Source organism: Barbus barbus (assembly GCF_936440315.1).
Source record: "Barbus barbus genome assembly, chromosome: 4".
Taxonomy (NCBI): Eukaryota; Metazoa; Chordata; class Actinopteri; order Cypriniformes; family Cyprinidae; genus Barbus; species Barbus barbus.
Window position 1 is genome coordinate 28,551,086 of NC_136732.1, and position 23,608 is coordinate 28,574,693.

General features: G+C 37.4%; 1 protein-coding gene across 7 annotated transcripts in view; it reads right to left on the reverse strand.

Moving 5' to 3' along the window:
• The window catches only part of LOC306862540 (voltage-gated potassium channel KCNC1-like), a gene marked incomplete at both ends in the record, with an annotated part of 68,457 nt that overhangs the window by 37,940 nt on the left and 6,909 nt on the right, over window positions 1-23,608 (reverse strand). The gene's annotated exons all lie outside the window — the stretch shown is intronic.

The window sequence follows — 23,608 nt, forward strand, 5'->3', positions numbered from 1 at the left end:
CACAACAGAGAAGAATACACTTTTTGGGCTTCAAAATCTCGACCATAATTCACTACCATTATAAAGCTGGGAAGAACATTTTTTAATACAACTCTGAAAGAAGTCTGAAAGAAGAAAGTCATGTACACCTATGGGATGGCTTGAGGGTGAGTAAATCATGGGGTAATCTTCATTTTTGGGTGAATAATCCCTTTAATAGGCCGTTCGTTCAAAGTTATCTAGTCTTTAATAATATTCTCAATATGTTCGTACAAAACAACACTATGTATATGTTGTTCATGGAACCTTTTAGTTCTCTAAAACATTTTAGTTGAAAGTTTGTCCAACATGTTTTAAATGCTACTGCTTACACACTTAAAAATAAAGGTGCTTCACGATGCCATAGAAGAACCTTTTTGTCTAAATGGTTCCATAAAGAACCTTTAACATCTGAAGAACTTTTCTGTTTCACAAAAGGTTCTTTGTGGTGAAAGAAGGTTCTTCAGATTATAAAAAGGTAAGAAAGAGATGGTTATTTAAAGAATCTTTGACTGAATGGTTCTTCTATGGCATCGCTTTGAAGAACATTTTAAGCACCTTTATTTTTAAGAGTGCAAGTTCCCATGATGCTTGCAAAATGATAAAATGGAATGTTCCTTTAATGTTTGGATAATCCAGAAACGCATTATTTAAACATTATAAAAAACTGACATTGAACATTCAGAAATAATGTTTCCATAACTTAATGGAAACATCAGAAAAATGAACACATTTTTATTATCTGTGGTGACTACTTAATGTTTGATGAAATGAAATGAAGATGAAGACTCCGTTATAGGCAGTAGCCTTAAAATGCTGTTGTATTTTTTACAGAGAAATGGGCCAATTCATAATCCAAAACAATTTTCCATATACTGCTATGCACGATAACACCCCAACACATAAAACAAAGAGTAGGATTTTCAAGAAAACAGCGAGACACATTAAAACTGCCTGAATCAAGTTCTGTTGGAAACATTCAACTCTATAAATGTTTCACTTGCATGTATATGAATGGGACACCTTATATAGATATGAAATATAATAAAATGGAGATGCTTTATGCATTAAAAATGTAGCATTGAAATTATTTATACACTGTTAGTTCATTTAACACAAGCAATAGCAGACACATTCGTGAAGAGTTTAATTTAGTCTCTTTTCAATTAGTAAAATAGGCTTTTATGATCTCAAACATCTGTTTGACTTAAAACAGAATCTGTTTTCTTGTGCACCATACAGTAAATAGCATGCAAGTGTGAATATAATCACAGAGTGTAATGGTCCGTATGCTCCCTCAGGTCACATAACAGTTGTCTGTTTCTACTCAGTTTCAGCAGAGACTGGGAAGTGTCCAGCATGAGTGTACGCGATGCTGCAAGCCACAAATTCTGCATTAACTGCAGAGATATTAGAGTATCAGACAGAGAGAGAGATGGAACTAGATGCTGGCAATGCAGAGGATGTTTGTACGGTAGGGTTCGCATGAAACAGCGCCCTCTTTACGTGAGAGGTGAAAGTGCAGGTCTCTGAGGTCTGGCATGGGAAAACTGAGGCCCTGCTGATCTCCCCACACAGCGCTCATGTTTCTGCCTTTTGTTGCTCCCTGCACCCCATGTCTGTTCTATTCATATCCAGCAGCGCTGTGTGTGAGAGTGAGAGAAAGAAAGAGAGAAATCCTGCGCTAACCTAATCCGCTATATGCTAGTGCACTGCAGCATTTGCCTGACGCAACTGCACATATGGACCAGAATACTGTGGATCACATATACAAAACACAAAAGCACAAAAGCACACACACACACACACACACACATAGGTGAAGACATATTAGGAATCATTACGGAGCGCAGAACACAGAAGAGCAATCACCTCTGTCAAACAAGGTCATGTCCACCATTATCACAACACCTTGCTGGTGGCAGATTCAACAAAACCACCAGCTGTGCAACATTCAGTAAGACAGTGAAAGCTTAGACCTCGTATAATCTAGAGGTAAAAGTGTGTATATTTTTCCCTATCAAGATATTGGTAACTTAAATGATGATTTTAATGCATGAAATTGTCTGTTTATATTTGTGACAGAATAAAAAGCTGCTTACTTTAAGAAAATCACTGTTAACCTACAAACATTGACCATTCAAAATTTCCATTAAACACTTCACTGAGAAAATATCATAGCATATAATGTCGACTGAATATGTTGCTTCAGAAAACGATGAGACCTTATGGCAAGCAATATGCAGCAGAAACTAATACATATAAAACTCAAACCGGAAATCTGGAAAGTCTTAAAATCTTAGATTCTTGATCAAACAAATACAATGTTTATCTTAGTATTTATTTGTTAGGCTGGTAAATCACTCATCTGTTTTTGTTCAGGCATTTACAAAATGGTTCATTTTGCTATTTAGCCTAAAGGTGCAATTCACATATACTCTGAATATTGCTGGCTCTGTGACAAAATTGCTTTTGTTCCCCTACTGTAAGTCGGATTGGTTAAAAGTCTGCTAAATGCAAGAATAAATTTGTTTACAATAGACAAATGACCTTTTCTGCCCTACAAAATTTCACAGAAAAGGTAAAAAAATGTACCTTAAGTCACATTAATAAATATATATACTGTAAATTATTAGGTCTAAGCAGTAATAAATTTCACTTCTGCATGAATAAACGTACTTCTTTATGATAAGCACTTTTGGTACAGTGTTGGCTTCTCCAATATAAAATCTGGATCCTGAAGCAAAACCAGTGGAGAATCCCTGATCTAATCAAGCGCATACACATCATAAACACGCACACAAGCGCCTCTCGGGGGGTAATCGGTACCACTCAGTGCTTGCGGCTGATCACTGCACTGAATCAGCACGACAAAAATCAATAGGATAATTTAAATGAAAAACAAAGAGTGGTGGAGAGCATTTCATTATAAATCAATTGATAAATCCATTGACTAAAAGCATCTCATTTAATATGTCAAAAATGTGCAGCCTTCTGCTATACGCATACCAGAGGACATGCAGCGGCTTACCGGACAAAATATCATATTTGGCCACTAATGTAATCTGCTAAGCAAGCATGTTAGCGAGACAGAAAGGGAAAGGTAGAGAGGGAGGGAGGGGAAAGCGTTCTGGAGCGTCACAGTAATGTATCGCCTCGAGCCCTCTCCCTCTTTTGGTTTACTGCACCATAATGACATGAACCAATGGATACCCAAGGTGGAAAGCAGATGGAGGAGGGGCCCGAGAAGAGAAATGGGTGGGAGAAAGTAAAAGAGATGGCAGAGTGGGATGCCGAAACAGTCGCCTGCTAAAGAGAAGCCATCTATAATGCAAAAACAACCTATAACCGGCATCAAACCCATTTGGATTGTGTGTGGAGATGCATAAAGGGGTTAGGGGGTGTGATGATGGAAACAACAGAAGAGCGCAACGCTGATGAAAAGACATCAAATGAACGTGGAGGGGGGAGACGGAGGGATGTGAAGCGCAGAGGAGGGAACAGGCGATACGGGAGGAGGGGGAGAAGCGAGTGGTGGCTCGTTCTGCTGTGTAAGAGCAGCACTGATTGGTTGGGGATTCTGTGCAGTGGCTGGTGCGGAGCTTTGTAAAAATGACACGGACACCTGCCAGATCCTCCTCCTCCTCTTTCCTGCAGCACACAGCCAAGGCCGTATAGCACTAGGCTGCCAAGCTGAGATCCCCCCTATATCGTCAGCGAGAGGCTCTGGTGCAGGCATGCTGGGAGCACCATCTCACACAACAAGCAGGCACTTACACACACCTACACGGCAAGATGATATAGCAGCTAGTACTAGAGGGATGAGAAAGAGGGTTTAGGGAAATAACTGGCAAGCGCGAGGTTGCACCGTAGCATATGTGTGGACTCATACTGTACATGTTGCTTCAGCTCACTATGAGAGATTATGGCTATGTCAAGCAATTAAGTCACACTGTAAAAATGTGGTAACACTTCATAATAAGGTTCAGTTTGTTAAAATTTTATTTCAAATAAAATAAAAAAGTAAAATAAACATTAATCAAATACACCTCCTATCTGTTCTAGGGTCACTTTCAACCTTTGTTTCTTGGTACTTACTGTTATACTGATCTACACTGAATAATAATAATAATATATTTTCATTATGTAATAATAATACATGTTATGACTTTCTGATGTAACCTAATTTGTCAGGTTGATTTAGTCAAATATTATTTATTATATATATATATATATATATATATATATATATATATATATATATATATATATATATATATACATACATATATATATTTAGTTAGATATTTATTTATAGAATAAAAAAAACAGTAAATGCATATTGAATATCGTGAAAAAAGGTCAATATATTTTGTCACTCATTTCAGAAAGTGAAACCCATATATTATATAGATTCATTACACATAGAGTGAAATATTTCAAGCCTTTATTGCTTGAAAGTTTGATGATTATGGCTTACAGATAATGAAAACCCAAAATTCAGTGTCTCAGAAAATGAGAATATTACATAAGATCAATAAAAAAAAGGATATTTTAAACAGAAATGTCAGGCTTCTGAAAAGTATGTTCATTTCTATGTACTCAATACTTGGTTGGGCCTCCTTTTGCATGAATTACTGCATCAATGCGGCGTGGCATGGAGGCAATCAGCCTGTGACACTGCTCAGGTGTAATGGAAGCACAGGATGCTTGGATAGCGGCCTTCAGGCCATCTGCATTTTTGCATTTAATCCATATTCATTTTGTCTGAGTGATTTTCTGAAGCTGATGTAGGGTAAAATTCTATAAGGCATCTCCTATTAGCACAAAACATGCAGGATTACCTCTTGCTGTGAGGTGTACATATTTGATGTCATCCTCTACAGAGGCCGTTCTCATAACACTGCTCATATTGATCCCTCGCTGTCAGCTGAACATTGCTGAGTGTACATGAATGAGGCTGTGAGAGAGCGTGTACATGTGACAGTGTTTTATTAGAAGGATAATGTGATTGAATGAGGTAAAAAACAGTAGATGAAAGAAATAAGATGAGAGAAAAAGTGGACAGAGAGCAAGAGAGTACTGCCGCAACAGCCATCTGGGATAAGAGCAGGACAAGCTGTGCTCCACCCTCAACCCATCTCCATATCCCTCTCTCTCAAGATCTGGCAGGACACCAGGGTAGGGAGAAGGCCAGAGCCCCAGAACCCCAAGGGATCAGCATCTGGTGCCTCCACCAGCCAGAGAAAGAGTGAGAGAGAATATGTTTGAAAGAGAGAAAGAAGTTTTTGTCTTAAATACATCTACATCTTTTAAATACATTAGATTTATCTAAATTTATATATGTATTTCAGAAAAAACAGTCAAAACATGGGGCAGTCGTGGCCTAATGGTTATAGAGTTGGACTTGTAACCCAAAGGTTGTGGATTCGAGTCTCAGGTCCGACAGGGATTGTAGGTGGGGGGAGTGAATGTCACGTCCTTAAATCTAGTTCTTCACAACCATTTTGCTCCTTTTTGCTGAACTAAAAATTAATAAATCAATTTCCATAATCGGTATCCATAACGAGGAACAGTATCAAATTTTACAAACTCGACACATTTTATTCTTAAATCATTACTTCTTATGGTGTTCATCTTTAAAAGCGTCTTTCTCCTTCTAGTACTAAAGTTTAAAGTATTACATTTTGTTTTGGTAAACTGAACTGAAGCAGCAATTATAAATATTATTTAAATATTATATGAAAAACTTAACAACTGAAAAAATTGACAATAACGAATCTTGTCTTGGTAAATAACTGAAATAAAGTAATTTGAAGTACTAAAATTGCTAAATAAAACTGAAATAAAAGATTAAAGTACTAGAAACATCAAAATAAAAAAGAAACATAGGCTATATGAAAAAAAGGAAAATAATATAACTAAACTTGAAAATTACTGAAACTTGAAGTAAATAAAATGATTTTATTCTTGATTTTTTTAAATGATCATAATGAAGTGAGGCCAGTCTTCCACAAGTTATGGTGGGTTTTCAGAGTACATTAAGCTCTTTTGTCTCACAACATCAAGCAAAATTTGACAGCTTGATGTAGCAGTTAGTGTATGTGCTTCAGACACACTGTGCCGTGGCAATTATGCAGGAGATTCATGTCTGATTTCCCCCTTTACTGCTTTTTGTTTAACCCATAACATCCTCCACTCTCTACTGTCAAGACAACAACCAAAAAGTTAACAAAATGAAGAAAAGTATAGTGACTTTGAGCTAAAAAAAAAAGCGTTAAAGGGGTCATATGATGCTATTTAAAAGATCTTTATTTTGTGTATTTGGTGTAACAGAATATGTTGACTTGCTTTAATGTTCAAAAAACACATTATTTTTTAAATACTGTACATTATTGTAGTTCCTCTATGCCCCGCCTCTCTCAAACACGTCGTTTTCTACAAAGCCCTTCCTTCCGACAAGTGCAGTCTGCTCTGATTGGCCAACTGACCCAGTGCTTTGTGATTGGCCGAACACCACAAGCACACATCGGAAATGTAAAGCCCCTTACTATAATCGCGAGCTTCAGCTTTCAAAGTAAATATAAAGACAGTTAATAATGTCCTTCGTTTTACCATCAGTTCAAGCCTGAGGGGAACAGAGTCACGTGACAGACACAGTGATGAAGCACGTATGTATTTGCCCACAAGCCGCGATTAAGACAGCTGACTCCACTGTGATGTGACCCTCTCTCTCTCTCTCTCTCTCTCACGACACACAAAACTCTGCATTTGAACAGTCAATAGCAAATACTTAAACTAATAACAAAATATACTTACAGTCACTGATTCAGAAGCGCCAGATTGTCATAGCAAGGTCAGAATGACCTCCTCTCCTAGGTTCACGAAAGTGTCTTCCATAAAATGCATTGCACAAATTCAAACATATGGGTGCTGATCTGTTGTAAGTAATCTCAATGATTCCTAAATGAATCTACTTTCGGAAGCAATCTGGCATGCTTTATGAGTGCAGCATGCTGGAGCTTAGTCCAGTAACAGACAGAAGCAAACACCAGCACTGAGGCCATGTGGCGTGTGTACTCTGGATCCCCCGATAACCAACACACGGACACAAGTAATGATAGAGGGCAGAGGCTAAAGGAAATTTAACAAGACGTTAATGGCAGCATACAGTGACTTGGTAAGTACATATCATTAGGAATAAATGAAGGCTAAAGGGGAGCCCATGGTCCAAGTAAAGAGAAAAACAAACAAACTGAAGACCTAAAGACAAGTCTTTCACTCAAAGCACACACTTGCTGAACACACAGAAACAAGAACAATAAATACATTTAAAGGACGACGTAAACATAAAAGTAATTGTCAATCATTGTTAATGTTCTTTTTTAGTGTTTTATGTTGGGCTTTTTTTCATTTAGTTCTAATACTTTTCTTGTACATATCTTTAAATGTACAGGATAAATTATTCTTGTTTGATTTAAAGCAAATACTGAACTGTTGTTCAAAGTGTTTACAAGGCAAAACCGATTTGACATTCATTATAACACTGGTAAATATAATTCAACACTCTTATATTATATCAATATGTATCTTAGCAAACATGCTTCATTCAGCAGAGGCATGGAATAATATTGCATGCAGCCAGACGTTATTATGTCTCTCACACACACACACACAAGTGATGGTCAGTTCTGCCGCTGTAGCAAAGCTCTCTCTCTCTCAAGTCAAGTCAAACTTTATTAAGATCCCTTGCGGGCAATTTAGATGCAGCAAGAATCAGAAACGCAGCAGACCCATACAATACATTCCAAAACATAAATACATAAAAATATATAAATAAAACACAGTAAATTTCCCTAACAGATTCCTTAAAGACCATTTAACAGCCGAATTGCACAGGAAACAAACGAGTATTTGTATTGGTTACTTTTAATCTTTGGTAGTCTATAACGGGAACCTGAAGGGAGCATACAAACTCTGGATACAGAAAATGTCCACTGTCCAGGAGCACAGATTGGGCCCCGAGTCAAAACATTTCTATTAAACACAATTGACAAACTTCTTTGTTCTTTGCCTATAATCTTCCCACTAAGAGTAACTATTCTATTTAATGTATTTTTATGTTTCACATTGAGATTTCCAAACTATAAGCGAACTGAAGGGGGTCTAAAAGATTTTTAGTTTTAGCTGACAACTCTTCTTTTACCAATTTCTCAAAGCATTTCATTATAAGAGATGTTAGTGCTATTGGCCTAAAATCATTTAGTGTTACTGCATTTACAATTTTAGGCACAGGCACCACAATAGCCTGTTTCCACACTTTAGAGACTCTCTGAAAAGCAAAAGACCATTGAAAAATATTACAAAACACTGGTGTCAATTGCTCAGCACAAACCTTAATTAAATGCCCCCCAATGTTGTCTGGTCCAGGAGTTTTTTGTCTGCTTACAACCCTTAAAAATAACTCTTACAACCCTCTCCCTCTCCCCCTCCCTCCCTCTCTCCCTCTCTCCCTCTCTCTCTCTCACACACACACACACACACACACACACACACGCACAGCTCAGCACTTTAACAGATTAATTACAGTCAGTGACTGACAGGACGGAATGAACCCTCTCAAATCAGCACATAAGAAAAGCAGCAGACACAGCGGCTCTTACAAACACAGACATAATCAAACAATCCACCTGATTACTTCTTTCCTACAGTGAGGTCCAAAAGTCTAAGAGCACCAGTGGAAATGCATTTTGCATTAATGCAAAATTTGTCATTGCAAATTCTATCTGAATAACAACTTGAGTGAAACATTCAGAACGTCTTAGTTTTTGGTTTGCACTCCTTGGCAGCACTCGAGCTGCATCAATTCCACAAGTTTGAGTAAAACCTGATGATCATGTTCTCCAAAGCAAAGATCCAAAGAGCATCTTGTACAAAACCCTAGTATCCATATAGTATAGAGTACATATGTGTGAGTAATCATCCTCACACGTCTGTGGTGCAAGTGTGGATTGTGGTGTGGTGACTGATAGCTCAGGGAGAGCAAAAGATGAACCTTTGAGACTGAAGATGAGTATATTGCATAACAGTAGTTGATGTAGTGTGATCGAGGTAGCTCGGGGATACAGACAAAGACAGAGTGAAAGAGAGACAATACACTATTGAGTTTTTTTGTTTGGGAATGACGCATTGGATCTCATTGATAAAAACACTGAGGTTCTCGGCCTAATGGAGAACAAGAGAGTGACTCAACCTCCCACCAGATTCACACTTTCTATCTTTGTCTTTCTAATATCCATTCATAACATACATTCCCTAGGACCCTTTAGACGTGCTGATGCCACAACAAAGACATGTAAACAAGAGAATTTCAATAATAATAATAATTTGTTTTTTTTTTCATTAAATACACACACACACACACCGGCCACTTTATTAGGTACACCTGTTCAATTGCTTGGTAACACAAATAGCTAATCAGCCAATCACATGGCAGCAACTAGATGCATTTAGGCATCTAGATGTGGTGAAGATGACTTACTGAAGTTCAAACCGAGCATCAGAATGGGGAAGAAAGGGTATTTAAGTGACTTTGAATGTGGAATGGTTTTTGGTGCCAGACGGGCTAGTCTGAGTATTTCAAAAACTGCTGATCTACTGGGATTTTCACACACCATCTCTAGGGTTTACAGAGAATGGTCCGAAAAAGAGAAAATATCCAGTGAGCGGCAGTTGTGTGGATAAAAATGCCTTGTTGATGTCAGAGGAGAATGGGCAGACTGGTTAGAGATGATAGAAAGGCAACAGTAACTCAAATAGCCACTCGTTACAACCAAGCAGGGGCGTAGCCATCATTTCAGAAGTGAGGGGGACAGAAATGTTATATATACATATATGTATAAGTTTTTTTTTTTAATAAGTCTCTTCTGCTGAAGCTTGGTTTTGTGCTCAGTGACCCATTTTTGTGTTGTTTTTGAGGTTTGTGTTTGGATTATTGTATGGTTGGAAGATCCAAACATGGCCCATTATAAGATTTCTAACAGTCAGTCACTTGTTGATTTTTTATCTGTTGGTATTTGATAGAATCCATGATGCCATGCCCATGTGTCTAAACAAGATGTCCAGGACCTCCAGCAGAAATATAGGCCCACAACATCAAAAATACAGCAGTATATTTCATTATACACATGGGGTACTTTTTATCCCTGTGTTCACCAAACCCATCTTGAGTGTTTGCTGCTAGAAAGCTCATTTTTAATTTCATCTGACCATAGAAGCCAGTTCCATTTGAAGTTCCAGTCGTGTCTGATAGCTGAATATGCTGGAGTTTGTTTTTGGATGAGGACCTACAAATAGGCTCTTAGTATAAAACTGCCTGTGTACTGCACATTTGAAGTATTGACAAAAAAGCACACAAGCAAAACTCCCTGACATACACAAAAAGCACACACTCCTTGCTTCTCTTGCATACACACTCACTCCATCGAGGTGAAACAGAGGAAATAAGTAGCACAGCATTTTTTTTCTGCTTAGTATTCGATCCTGATAACTGCAGCACACTACACACATTTGTCCTTGCAAATTTTCCGTCTCCCTTCCTCTCTTCATCATTTTGCTCCCCGTAATCACTCCTTCTCGATCTCTCTCCATCGCTCTAACACTCTCTCCTCCTTGCATGTCACTTCTCTCTCCCTGTCTGAGCTGTAGTTTGGCAGTGTTCTCCTTCTCTCTGTACTCTATGCCATTAGCTGGGATGACAGAGTGCCTTTCCCTTTGTCCTTAATCCAAGTAAGAGCCCCACTCTGAGAAAAGCTAGCATGCAGTGGCTAGTGCCAAATGCACAGAGATGCACAAACTTCTCTTAGATGTATGCATACACAACTATGGCAGAAAAACATCCAGATGTGGAAGTGTACATACAAACACCTTTGATTGACACACACATCAATTTCAAGTCAAAAGTCATTATCTCAGAACTCTTTCACAAACCGCAAGACATGATTTTCCTACATACCTCAACTTGTCTAAGCTAGTTTGCTGGTCTTAGCTGGCCTCCCAGCTCTATTGACTGTTTGATGAGACTGACTGAAGAGACTCTAATGACTGTCTATTGAAGAGGTTTGAGGCATTTTTCAGATGGTCAGACTTCACACTGTGGTCATCTTTCCTTAGTTTCTGTAAACATCAGCAAGCTGTCTTAAATATGTACTGTTACTGTTATTCTAACCTTATTAAAAAGTACAATTCACCTCTATATGTTTAAATCATGTCCAGCCACATTAGATGAAGATCTAATGCAGACCAATAAAAGATGACATCCTAAGACATGATATCACATGACAGGCCAAATTCTACTTATTTTATCTCAGTAAATTATTGGAAACTTTCACTCATGAGATTTTTATGAAATTAATGATGACTCAAAGCAAATCGTGCAGTGGTTCTCAAGCTTTCTGACTCTGAAGCCCCCCGTAAATCAAGGTGCAATTCGAAGCTTAGCTGATATGCAGCTCCACTGCATCTATTGTAAAAGAAGCAAATAACCTCAAAAATATGAGCTCAGTGTAATGTTGCTCTGCTCCGGGTGTATGTTCACTACGGTGTGTACACTTGGATGGGTTAAATGCAGAGCACAAATTCCGAGTATGGGTCACCATACTTGGCCACATACTTGGCCACTTCCCTTGAAGATCTTTATTTTTAGTTTTTTAGCATTTTTATTAAAATTATGGTAATATAACTACATTTAAATCAGGGCTCTGAACCGGTTCAAGAATCGAAAACAAAAACCGGAAACGAACAAAATTTTGACTGGAACAGAACCGGAAACAGAAACAAAATCAAATTTTATAGTTCCGAACAGAATCGAAAATTTTAACTGGCCATTAACTGGTTTATAATGTTATTTTATCGTTCCATTTAATATTTGAAATTTGCTGTCAACCAATCAGGAATTCAAGTAGTACAGACTATGCAAATGTGATGCAGACGCATCCAGCGAGTGAAATGCCCGACCGCGCTCAGCAGTGAACTCTAGTCGCAATGGCAATGAATTCTGCTAGCATCTGTTTTAATGGGAGGTAGCAAAATCTGACAGGGAAGCACAAATCGTCTGACGACAGTGTAAGATGGATTCAACAGATTTTATGCACCTGCGGCGCTTCTGTGAACGGAGAAAACACAATAAAACTATAGGCTTACATAAAAAGGAATATATATGCCTATACACTAAATATATTTCACGTAAATCATTTACAGATTAACAAAACGAAAGAAAAGAAGCCCGTTTCCACCACTGAATGAAAAATAAAAGGTAATTGCGACTTTTTATCTCACAATTCTGACTTTTTCCCTCAGAATTGCACGATATAAACTTGCAACTGCGAGTTATAAAGTCAAAATTGTGGGATATAAACTTGTTTTCGCTAGAAATAAAGTCAGAATTGAGAGACTTTTCTTCCTCCTATTTGCAAGTTTACAAACTTATTTTCTCAGAATTGTGAAATATAAAGTGAAATTTTGAAAAAGTCAGAGTTGCGAATTTGTATCATGCCAAAAGTCAGAATTGCTAGATAAAAAGTCACAATTACCCTTTTTATTTATTTATTTTATTCAGTGGCGGATCAGGCTTCCATAGCATCCACACCACTAGTCGTCAGTATACATCCAAAGGCAAACATCAGTCTGTGGAACATGAAAAAACTGCTGCATGCACCTGTAGAGCAAATATTTGACGCATTTCTGCTAACAAACGTCGGCCATCTTTATTTTTCACTGTCCAGTGCTCATTTACCTTTTTCTGTCTTTCCCTACCATTTCCTTTTCTCAGTTTCTCCACCAAGAGTTTCGTCTCTCAATTTACCACCTTATCTTTGCTCTCATTCAGTCTTACTCCCTCATTTCTCATTTGCAATTCCCCTCTACCATTCCTGCTCCTCCATCCAGCTTGCTGCAGTATTACCACCATCAGCATCTTATGAACGCTGCTCTTTCTCTCCTCGGTTCCAGTGTGCTCACACAGACACACGAGCATGCAATCTAGCCACATCCATGGGGAAAAGGCTTATCTAAAACTGACAGGGAAAAAAAATCACTTCATACTAATAGTCTGGTGTGTGTGTGTGTGTGTGTGTGTGTGATGGAATACCAGCGTCTTATTGGGATTAACATAACAGAACAAGGATATACTATATATAAAGTAAAAGTGTCATGATACATTACAGCACCATGGTTTCCCCCTTCCCCCATTCCCTTATTCTTTCATTCACTAAGTCTTTCTTTCTCTTTCCCTTACTAACTCTCTTCCTCATTTCCAGTCATAGATCAGTTTCTCCTGCCCTATGCAGAAATGAAGTGTTATGGGAGTGTGCCTGAGAAAACACAAGGGATTTGGTGGGAAACGGAGGGGTGGGGGTGGAAAGAAAGAGAGAAAGAAATATTCTGTATGTGTGTGTCATATATGGTGTTTCCATGAGAGACCGCAGAGTCCCCCTTGTGACTGTTATGAATATATTTTCAAGTGCCATGAGCAGAGACATCCAAATAGATGTTGTCACTCTGGGAGTGTGTGTTGGCTTTTTTCGTTCCAAACATGTATGACTTTCTTTGAAACATTATGAAAAATGCCCTTCTGTCTTCTCAAAGAATGTCAGTGATGTACAATGTTGTTTTGGATTTTAATGGCATTCAAATGATGGGGGGAAAACAGTTAAAACATTGTATAAAAATTCCACAGAAATGTTCCTCAGAAAAAAAAAATTGAAAAATGAATTCATACAGGTTGAGGGTCAGTAAATGGATGATTTTTGGACAAACTGTCTTTTTAAGTGTAGTATTTGCGTAGTAAAGTTATCTTAAATGGCTTTTTGTTTTATATAAAAAAAAAGTCAATTTATTATTAGACACAATAAAACAATTCAGAGACAAAAGAGACAAGTAACTGCACAAAGCTTTGTAGAAAAAAATTAAGAAAAGTGGAGAAAAGGCAGAAAAGATGAGAATTGTTTTTAATTTTTAACATAAGAGTGGGTGCAGTTATTTTTAACTTGAATGTGGCGTGCAATCCCAGCCACTTCTGTTTATTTAGCTGATATTGCAATCTAGTAATTGTTATCACATTATTTCAATTTATTTAGAATTTATTTTACACTTTTACAGTTTACTGCAATTTGTATTTACTTTTGGTTACACTAATTATTTACCTATAGCATCTAACGAATAAGACGTCTTGCACATTCTCAGTAGAAAGCTTAGCCTACTACTGCATTGAAAAATAAGGTGGATAAACACAGAATCTACAAAAAGATTAAAAATAAATAAATAATAAGTAATTGTCTATAGAACTAAAGTATAGTAAATAGAAGAATAAATGCCTCTAGTAGTGTCAATGAAAATGGATTGTTCCATTAAAATACATTTTAAAATAAGTATCCCGAATGGAACGATAAGAATAATTCAGCATTTGCCCTGCAAACTAAAGCAGCCTGTGTCACGGAACGCTAAGAGGAGCGCCGTGGAAAAGACGAAGTCAGGGTCCAAGTGCAGGGAAGGTTAGGGCTGGGTATCGTTCAAAAATTTTCGATACCGATACCGATACCTTGAGTTCGATATCGTTCCAGAACGATACTTTATTCGATACCAGTTTTATGAAATCAGTTTTAATAAGATTACATTATCTCAAAAAACTATTTTTTAATGTTGATATTTATACAGACTGAAAGCCTCATCTCCTGAGCCACTGCACAAAGAACAAAATATATCCAACACAATAAATAAATACTTTTAATAAAGTTCAAATTGTTTTCAGTTTACACATCTGTTAGACTACGTTTACATTAGTGCGTGTTCATTTTAAAACACATCATCACTTCTAGGTTGTTAAAGACTTCAAGAAATTTAAAATCTTCATCCACTTTCATAAGTGGGTGTTTTATTTTCTTTCACCATATGTTTTATTGTTATTAAATTCTGGTGTAGTTTGTCTAATTATTTGAATGCATAAAAACAACTTAGTTTATTTAAATTTATTCTTAAAATAGCCTAATGAAAGGTTTTATTTTTCCTCAGAAATTCTGTGTTCTGTATCTGGTTTCCAAATGAAGACATAAAACATTAATTTAATTTCTTCAAATTATTGAAAATCAAAGTTTATTTATTTTGGCAAACAAAGGGGGTTTACTATTAAAATAAAAAAATTTAATAACTGTTGTGTGATAATTTCTAAAAAAAATAATAATGAAGTTTTAATCATTTTAATAGTAGCCTAGTAGTAGCAGTATGTACTGTCTGCTGAACAATATTAATATATTTCTGCCGCAGTGTCTTCCAAGTTAAACCGAACTTTTATTTTGACGGGTTTCCGGGAATACCTTTACAGTTCTGTGTGTATATGATATGACGCAAGTTTTACTCGAATCAAACGGTAAAATGCTCATTAATTGACTCTCACAGCAGTTCTGGAGATGTTGTTCATGTGTTTATGTCCTCATTTAGTTAGGCGGCAGACGCTGAAATCACCGCGAGCTTCAGTCTGTGTATAGTAAACAAACGATATAGAGAGCAGACTGCTCCCCGTGCGCTTTCGAAACGCTCTCGCGGATGTCAAACACTGATCTATCAGCGCCACACCACTTCTAGCCAAACACACTGCAGGATTATTGGCTCACTGACGGTGATGAGATTAACCCCTTAGGTATCGAAATTTGGTACCGAACGACAAGACGTTTTTCGATACTCGGTGGTATCGAGGCAATTCGGTCGGTGCCTAAAAAGTATCGAACTCGATACCCAGCCCTAGGGAAGGTGCTTTTAATTAGAAACAAAAAGGCCAACACGGCACAAAAAAACAAAACAGTAACGGACTGGGATACAAAAACGGCAACACAGTGCATGTATCCCAGACCAGAGCAGACACTAGAAACTACAGTTACTATGAACACTCAAAATAACAATTAACAAATAATGCAACCAGGCAGAGTGGTGGGAGAGGATAGACTATATAGTCCGTGGTAATGGGGAACAGCTGCGGGTGTAATGGGTGTGACAGGTGTGTGAAATGTGCCAGGTGTATGAGGTTACAGGAGAATGAGTCCGGGAAGAAGGGAGATGGTGACCTCTGGTGGCGACAGGGAGAAGTGCAGGGCCCGGACTCATGACAGCCTGCTAAACACAATAAAAATGATGTCTGTGGGTCAGAAGACTTAATGTTCCGTTGGGCCCACATGGACCTCTGGGAGGTGTGTAGGGCTAAAATACAAGGCTTTTCTTTTCTGTTTTTAGCAGACTGCCCCCCTGTGACCAACGAGTGCTCGAGGGAACAGGGTTTTCCATTTGCCCAGTTAAAAAAAAAAGCTCAAGGGGTGCAGAGGTTGACCAAAATGAGGAGTTCTGGACATCACTGGGCATCCTATGATTATTTTGGCAGTATAATGGTCTTGCTATAAAAAAAAACCTTAAACTAGGTGGTTTCACACTGATAACTCGTTGGCTCTGGCATCAGCTGGTCTTCAACACCTATTTAAAATGCAAAGTAGGAGTGCTGCACCGCGTATAGCACCATATAGGTACAAGCTCACTGGCTGACTAGACTTCAGGGTGGATGACCGGCTCACTGGGATGTTGATGTAGTCTACTTTAGAAAAGGCCAAAGCAAATAAAATCCCTCGAGCCGGGAAAGATGCCTTGTAAAAGCAAATACGCTGCAACTTGGACGGACTCATTCACCGGTGAGCTGGACAGCGGCCAGTGAAAGAGGGGGGAAAAAAAAAAGCACACTGCGACTGTAGATTCATGCGCATCCAAGCGCTCTACCTCTCATTCACCGATTTATTGGTCTCAGTGTGACTGGTTCAATAAGCTTTATTATCATGCACTTTGCTGCTGCAATGTGTGGCCAGAAGACATGTGCAGTACAGATACTGCATAAAACCCAAGTCACCCTGGTGGTTCAGTTAAGCTTTCGCTGCCAGGTCAGGATTGTGTAAATGAACTGTACAGGAGAAAGAAGAGGCCTGCTTGTTACTGAGAGGAGCGAGATCTTGTCCCACATATCCCTCATTTTCTTACTATATTTAGAGATGTAGTAAAGTAGAAGAAGGGAAACAGTGGGGGAAGATTGGAGGTGTGTTCATGGGTGCCAAAAGCGGTCTCATCTGAAAAGAAGCATTTACAGCCAGACAAACTCTGGTTACAAATGAGCATGATCATTACAGGGAACACAAAAGGTAATTGATACTTTTAAGGAACTGATAAACACAAGCCTATTTTAGAAGAAAAAGCTTGTTAAAAGGAAAGCATCCGAAGGAATCCAATCACACTCGATGTGTTGTACACAGAGGTATGCTGTGGTCTATGCGGCCCTTGAGGATGCGCTTCAAACATGTTTGCAATAAATAAATCAAATGTTGCAAAGGAAGCAAGGAGTAATATTAATTTGCCAATGTACGAGAAAGGAGCGACACACTTTTCAAATAGTTTCAGGTCCCTGAAGTCCTGACATTTAATTATTTTCCATTATTTTTGGCACAACCATTCAGTGTCGCTAACTGTTTACAAACACCTGGTGGGGAGACAGTACTATACGACGGGTATGGGACATTTTTGCTATTGGGAAATCCCAATAACTAAATAAAGTTATTGACAAAGGATTTGAGCCCAATGTGTGTGGATACGCTACACTTAGAATTATGTTTTTTATTAAAACTGGGAATTAAATCTATCTATCCATCCATCCATTATTTCTTTGGTTTTCCCAGACTTATTTCCTCTAGTTTTCCCATAAAAATCTTCCCCCAATTTTTTTTTTTTTTTTTTTTTTTTAAATATGATCAAATGTTTTCAGGTATGCTGTACCTAAAAATGGGTGTTGTTCATAATGGGAATTAAATATTAATAAGAGGAACAGTTAAGTCATTTACTCTGATTAGAAAATTAGATTACGATATAAGTACTGGCAATGCAGACTTTTTTCTCCAGTTTTCCCACAAAATCGTTGCCCAATTTATTTATTTATTTTAATATATTTTACATATTCTGTTTATATATTTTTTTTATATTTATTCAAGATATTTGTCTATTAGAAAAAGATCATCAAATGTTTTCAGGAATGCTACACCTAAAAATGGAATATAATTCATGCAGAGAACTAAATAAGGTAAGGTAAGGTGAACAGCTGTTGTTAAGACACTTACTTTGATTAGAATAAAAATAGATTAGAATAGTACTGGCAACAAACATAGGCGTGCAGGCTGATATGATACACAAAAATGCTGTCTAAGTAGGGAACTCACTAGGGTTTGAGACACAGCCATTGATTGAGGGTTGATCTACTAAAACATTCCACATGTAAAAGCAATTATTTAGTGATAAGTATAATGAAAAACGCAAAGTATTAAAACAAATGTACATTTCTAAATACATACTGGACCGTTTACCTGAGGCGAGGTAAATTGTGGTGTTAATGAACGGTTTTCTGCATGTATATTATTAACGCGTGGGAACAAAACACAAAGAGCACTGCAAAGTGGGATTATTTTGACTACAGGCTGTTGCTAAGAAACGCTGTTAGAGCTCTGTAGTTCATTTAATAGTTGTTCATCCTTATCGAATAGGATTTTGCACGTGAATGACTATGCACCCGCAGGTTGTTATCCATCCACTCATACAACATGTTGTGCTCGACTACAAGCTTGAGATGCTGAACAACAGTAAAGCAATTCCGATCATTCTGCATACTGTGCATTTGCTCCTTTTTGAATCAACCTGCCATACAACTCCAGTGTGTAAAGTGTTTTTTGCATCTTCTCCTCTCCAGGTGATGCACCTTCTGTTCTACTTCACACATAAATTACAAATCTTTACACTAAAGAGATAATTGTCAATTTGATTAGTGGTTTTCAAGCTAGAGCTCGGGGACCCCAGTAGGCCACAAAAGTGTGTAAAATAAAATAAATAAATAAAATAAAATATTTTTCACAATATAAGTTGCAAATTAAATTAAATCAGCTTCATTATGGGTAGAAAAAAATAAAATAAAATATTGGTGGGTATGAAGAAAAAAATACATTGTGAATTTAGGATTGGGCGCTAAATCGATAACGATAATTATCATAATATAATTTTCCTCGATAAAACGATATGAAAAGTGCAATAAATGTTCGATATAATGTTTATGCACTAAAAGTGGAAAAAAAACCCAGCATGACTCATTTGAACGGCCGCAGCGCAAGTTGGCTGTGTTTGAAATGCCATACTATCATACTACTCTTACAATTTCTGCAGTATCCAGTATGTATTCTGTGCATGGTATATACATTTTCTGTATGCATGGAATACCTGGATGACCTACTATATTTACCAGAATCTGCTAAACATAACACAAGTACACTGAAATCAGTACAGAAGCTGTGTTCGGAATGGCATACTACCACACAACTCCTACTATAGTGCAGTATGCTCTGTGTATACTGTGAATAGTATGTGAATTTTCTGTATGCATGGAATGCACGGATTACCTGCTACATTGGCAGAAATTTGATGTATGCATCTGAACACGCTGCATGGGATACTGTTTCCCAGAACGCAACACGCTCCATGTAACGTTTCATCTTCAAACGCGTGAGTGAACTGGAGGCGGGGAATAGTAATTATAGACTAAATGTAAGACTTGTATATGTGTATATATATATATATATATATATATATATATATATATATTGTATGTATATATACACATACATGTAAACTACAAACTATCGCTGTGTATCTAAAAACAATAGTATAGGACATAAATTGTACTTTAATCTCTGCGGCACGTTTTCGATCAAGTCAAATGACGTCACCTATATCTCTAGCGCTTAGATTGTTTCAAAGATATTAAGTAATAATAATATTGCAGCAATATAATATACAAATAAAAATTATATTTCAATTATGCAAACAGAATTCAATTCCGGAGTGTATTTAATCTAAGGACAAATAGACCAATTTGTTAGCAGAGGCTATTTACATAAACTCCGCCCACCAATGCCTGGCTGCGATAAACAGCACTGCAAAAGACACACATATTTCTGTATTATCAGTGGCGCAGTGAGTAAAAGATGTGAGATGTGTGCTGTTGATGTGAGCGATCCGAGTTTGATTCTGGCTTTTGTCAAACTCGTGCAACTCCTTTTCCCATCACATACCAGATCAGAAAGGCACGTATTTTCAATAAAAATTAAGTAAATATTTGAAAAGTGAAAATAAAACGCCTCTTTAATAATACAGTGTTATATATGCTTAGCTGTAGGTAGGTTTTTGTCCCAATAAAGTGGCATTCATCTAACAAAATTTATATATATTTACACTCAATATGTTATTGCATACTACTTTATAATGTACTACAGTATTGAAGTAGCCTATAAATATCTGACACCTAAGTACTATTTACACGCCTGTTGCAAAAGAAAATGTTGTTTTAGTGTAAACAGAATTGACCATTATTTGCCCTAGTGTAACTAGAATATATCACTTTTTCCACGTAGTGTAACTGCCAAAAATATCATTGTTCAGTTAAAGGCAGCTCAGTGTTGATTCAGTTCTGTCCAATATGTAAAGTTTATCGATTATGAAATGAGTTCAATTGGGCAATATAGCATTGTTTACTAGTCTGAAGCCTTATTAACAAGCCTTTGTAAAAAGAATGGTTAGCACATTTGTTTGTAAGGTAACAACCTTGACAGCTGTGCTGAATTACTATTCAGTGTTTGTCATGTGACAATTAAGCATACTACTCTGAAACATTTGTTGTTGTATACGGTTTCACACACTATTCTTTAAAAAAATAGTAGGCATTATGTACTGTGTACTGGGCAGTAAGCAGTAGGCATTAAGCCGGATGAAACAGCGCTGACAAACAGGAGAAATACTGTTTGCAATGATACAGTCAGAAGGCTTTTCAGTCTCAGGGTTTGAGTTTTGAAGGGTTTGAGTCTCAGGTCCGGCAGGGATTGTAGGTGGGGGGAGTGAATAACCAACACCTCTTTCCACCCTCAATACCACAACTGAGGTGAGACCCTTGAGCAAGGCACCGAGCGACTGCTCCCCGGGCGCCGCAGCATTGGCTGCCCACTGCTCCGGGTGTGTGTTCACTACTGTGTGTGCACTTGGATGGGTTAAATGCAGAGCACAAATTCTGAGTATGGGTCACCATAATTGGCCACACACCACTTCCCTTCCCTTCCCTCATGTGTGCATTTATACTAAATGTTTTTAAACTGCTGTATTTCATACAAATACCTGAAAACCATAGTTATACGTTTACCATTTTATTGAGGTGTGCTATATGTGTGGGTTTTAACTGTGTTTATCATGATTTAAATGTATGCTACTATGGGAGACCAATGGTTAATTTAAAAAAAACTTAAAATTAAATTTCACCATAAAAATGAGGTTGCTACAATTTTTACAGATGTCATTGGTTTTGATGATGAACAAAAATTTACATCTGCATCCTAACTCTAGCTACTATCAAATGTGCATTTCTAAGAGACAAAATATGATAGATAATAATAATTCTATATATATATATATATATATATTATCACGGTAATATTATCAGGCAACAAACAAACTGTTTCTTGATTTGAAACAATATCACTCAGAACATACAGAAACTAAGAAATTGATTTTTCTATTAAGATATTAATTTTGTTGAGGAAAATGAAGGAACAACTCACTTTGGGGCAAAAATCTGGCTTTAAACTTGAAAGAAATAAAGATTTGACATTTATCGTGATAATTATCGATATCGACTGATATGAAAAAAATTATCGTGATAATTTTTTTGGTCATATCGCCCAGCCCTATGTGAACTTAAGTAAATATTTTCCATATTTATAATATTTATTTTATACATCAAAATCTATTTGTCTTCTATGTTTTAGGAAGGGGCCCCTTGCAATCCATTCATCATATTTGGTAGTTCATGGAATCAAAAAGTTAGAAAACACCTGAATAAAATGGCACCGTAGGTTGGTAAATAACAGTTTTCTGAATCCTTTAATCTGGCCAATGAGGAGCCAGGGTTTGCTGCAACTCTTCACCTATGTACAGGCTCACTGAATCATCTGATTTAAACTAGGGATTTAACCAGAGAGAGATACAGCTCTCAGTCTTGCCTGTACATAAATCAACTCAAATACTCAAGCTATTTATGCTATACTACCTGACGCCACAGTCTTTTGAAAGTCAGCATGTACTTTGAAGACACCTTCACCATCTTCGCAAATGCTTGACATGAAAATTGAATCAGTTGAAGATGTAACCAAAAATATAGATAACACACACCTTTCATGCATTTGCATACTTTTAAATTTATAAAAAGTGACTAACAGCATTGCTTGCACACACAAACAAATGCACAGGCTCTGCCTCTGTTGCTGTTATTCAGTTGCTCTGCAGCAGAAATCAACGCGCAGTCAGCTAGTATGAGACGCCGCAGTGTTACGCTATAGCACAGCGAGAGAAAGGGACATGGAGGTTGTAAGTGATGATTAGCAATCCGGCACGAGGCCCTGCACCCATACAGCAGCCCACTAATAAAACACTATGCATGTCACGGTTGATAAAAGACCTCCGTTCAATGACGACGCAGTAAAACGATGATGGCATCTCTCCCTCCCCTTGAGAACTGTGAGAAGAGCTGGGTAACTTCAAACGCATTAAGAGCAATTCTGCAACCAAAAATGCAATTGAAAACTGATCAGTTAAATGGAACCCTGGGCTCATTTCAAGAAAGTAAGTGTGTATCGACTGCTCTTTACTATAATCTATTGACCCAGATGTGCCGCGGGAGATAAATATCTTAAATAACCAGCCTGCGATGATAAAGGAGATAAATGGTCGCTGTTCACTAGCTCGTGAATGACGTTCTGCGAGGCAAATGGTGAATTGCCTTTCATGTGCTCCAGATGAAACATCTCTTAACCAACAAGAGTCGGTAAGTGACTTTGGTTTCCTAAAATTGCTATAGATTTGTAGCTATATAACAAAAAAGATTATTGTCTGACTTAAAAAGGCAAGTAAAAGAATTGCATCTAATTGGGCTGCAATCTGTGTAAAGTCTATGAATTCATATGACCTTATTATGCTCATTATCCCAAAATTGGGATCCCAAGTGTGGCACCCTAAAAAAAAAAGAAAACTAATTTAAGCTTCAGGTCTGGGTGTGAGATGGATGTAGAGATGATCAGGTAATTGTGGTGCCGGTGACATACGGGGCTTCTGCTGAGTTAGCAGGAAACTGATTCAGATAAAAGTCAGACCCATGGGAAACTCAGTAGTTCCCGGGATACCGTGAAGATCCTGTGCTTCCAAAGTGGATACATACCTAAGCACAACCTGACACCAGTAACTTGCTTTGCTAAGCTAGAATTTTCTCAAATACCGTGCCTGATTTAACCTATAGCATTTTAAGGGTCACATCAATTACGTGATAAAATATACAAAATGACTAAAAAGTTTGTGAGCATAAAAACATGCTTACTGTCAGGCACGATTGTTCCAGCAAAGCAGGAACAAGTGGGAAAAACGTTCTTCTAACATAAAAACA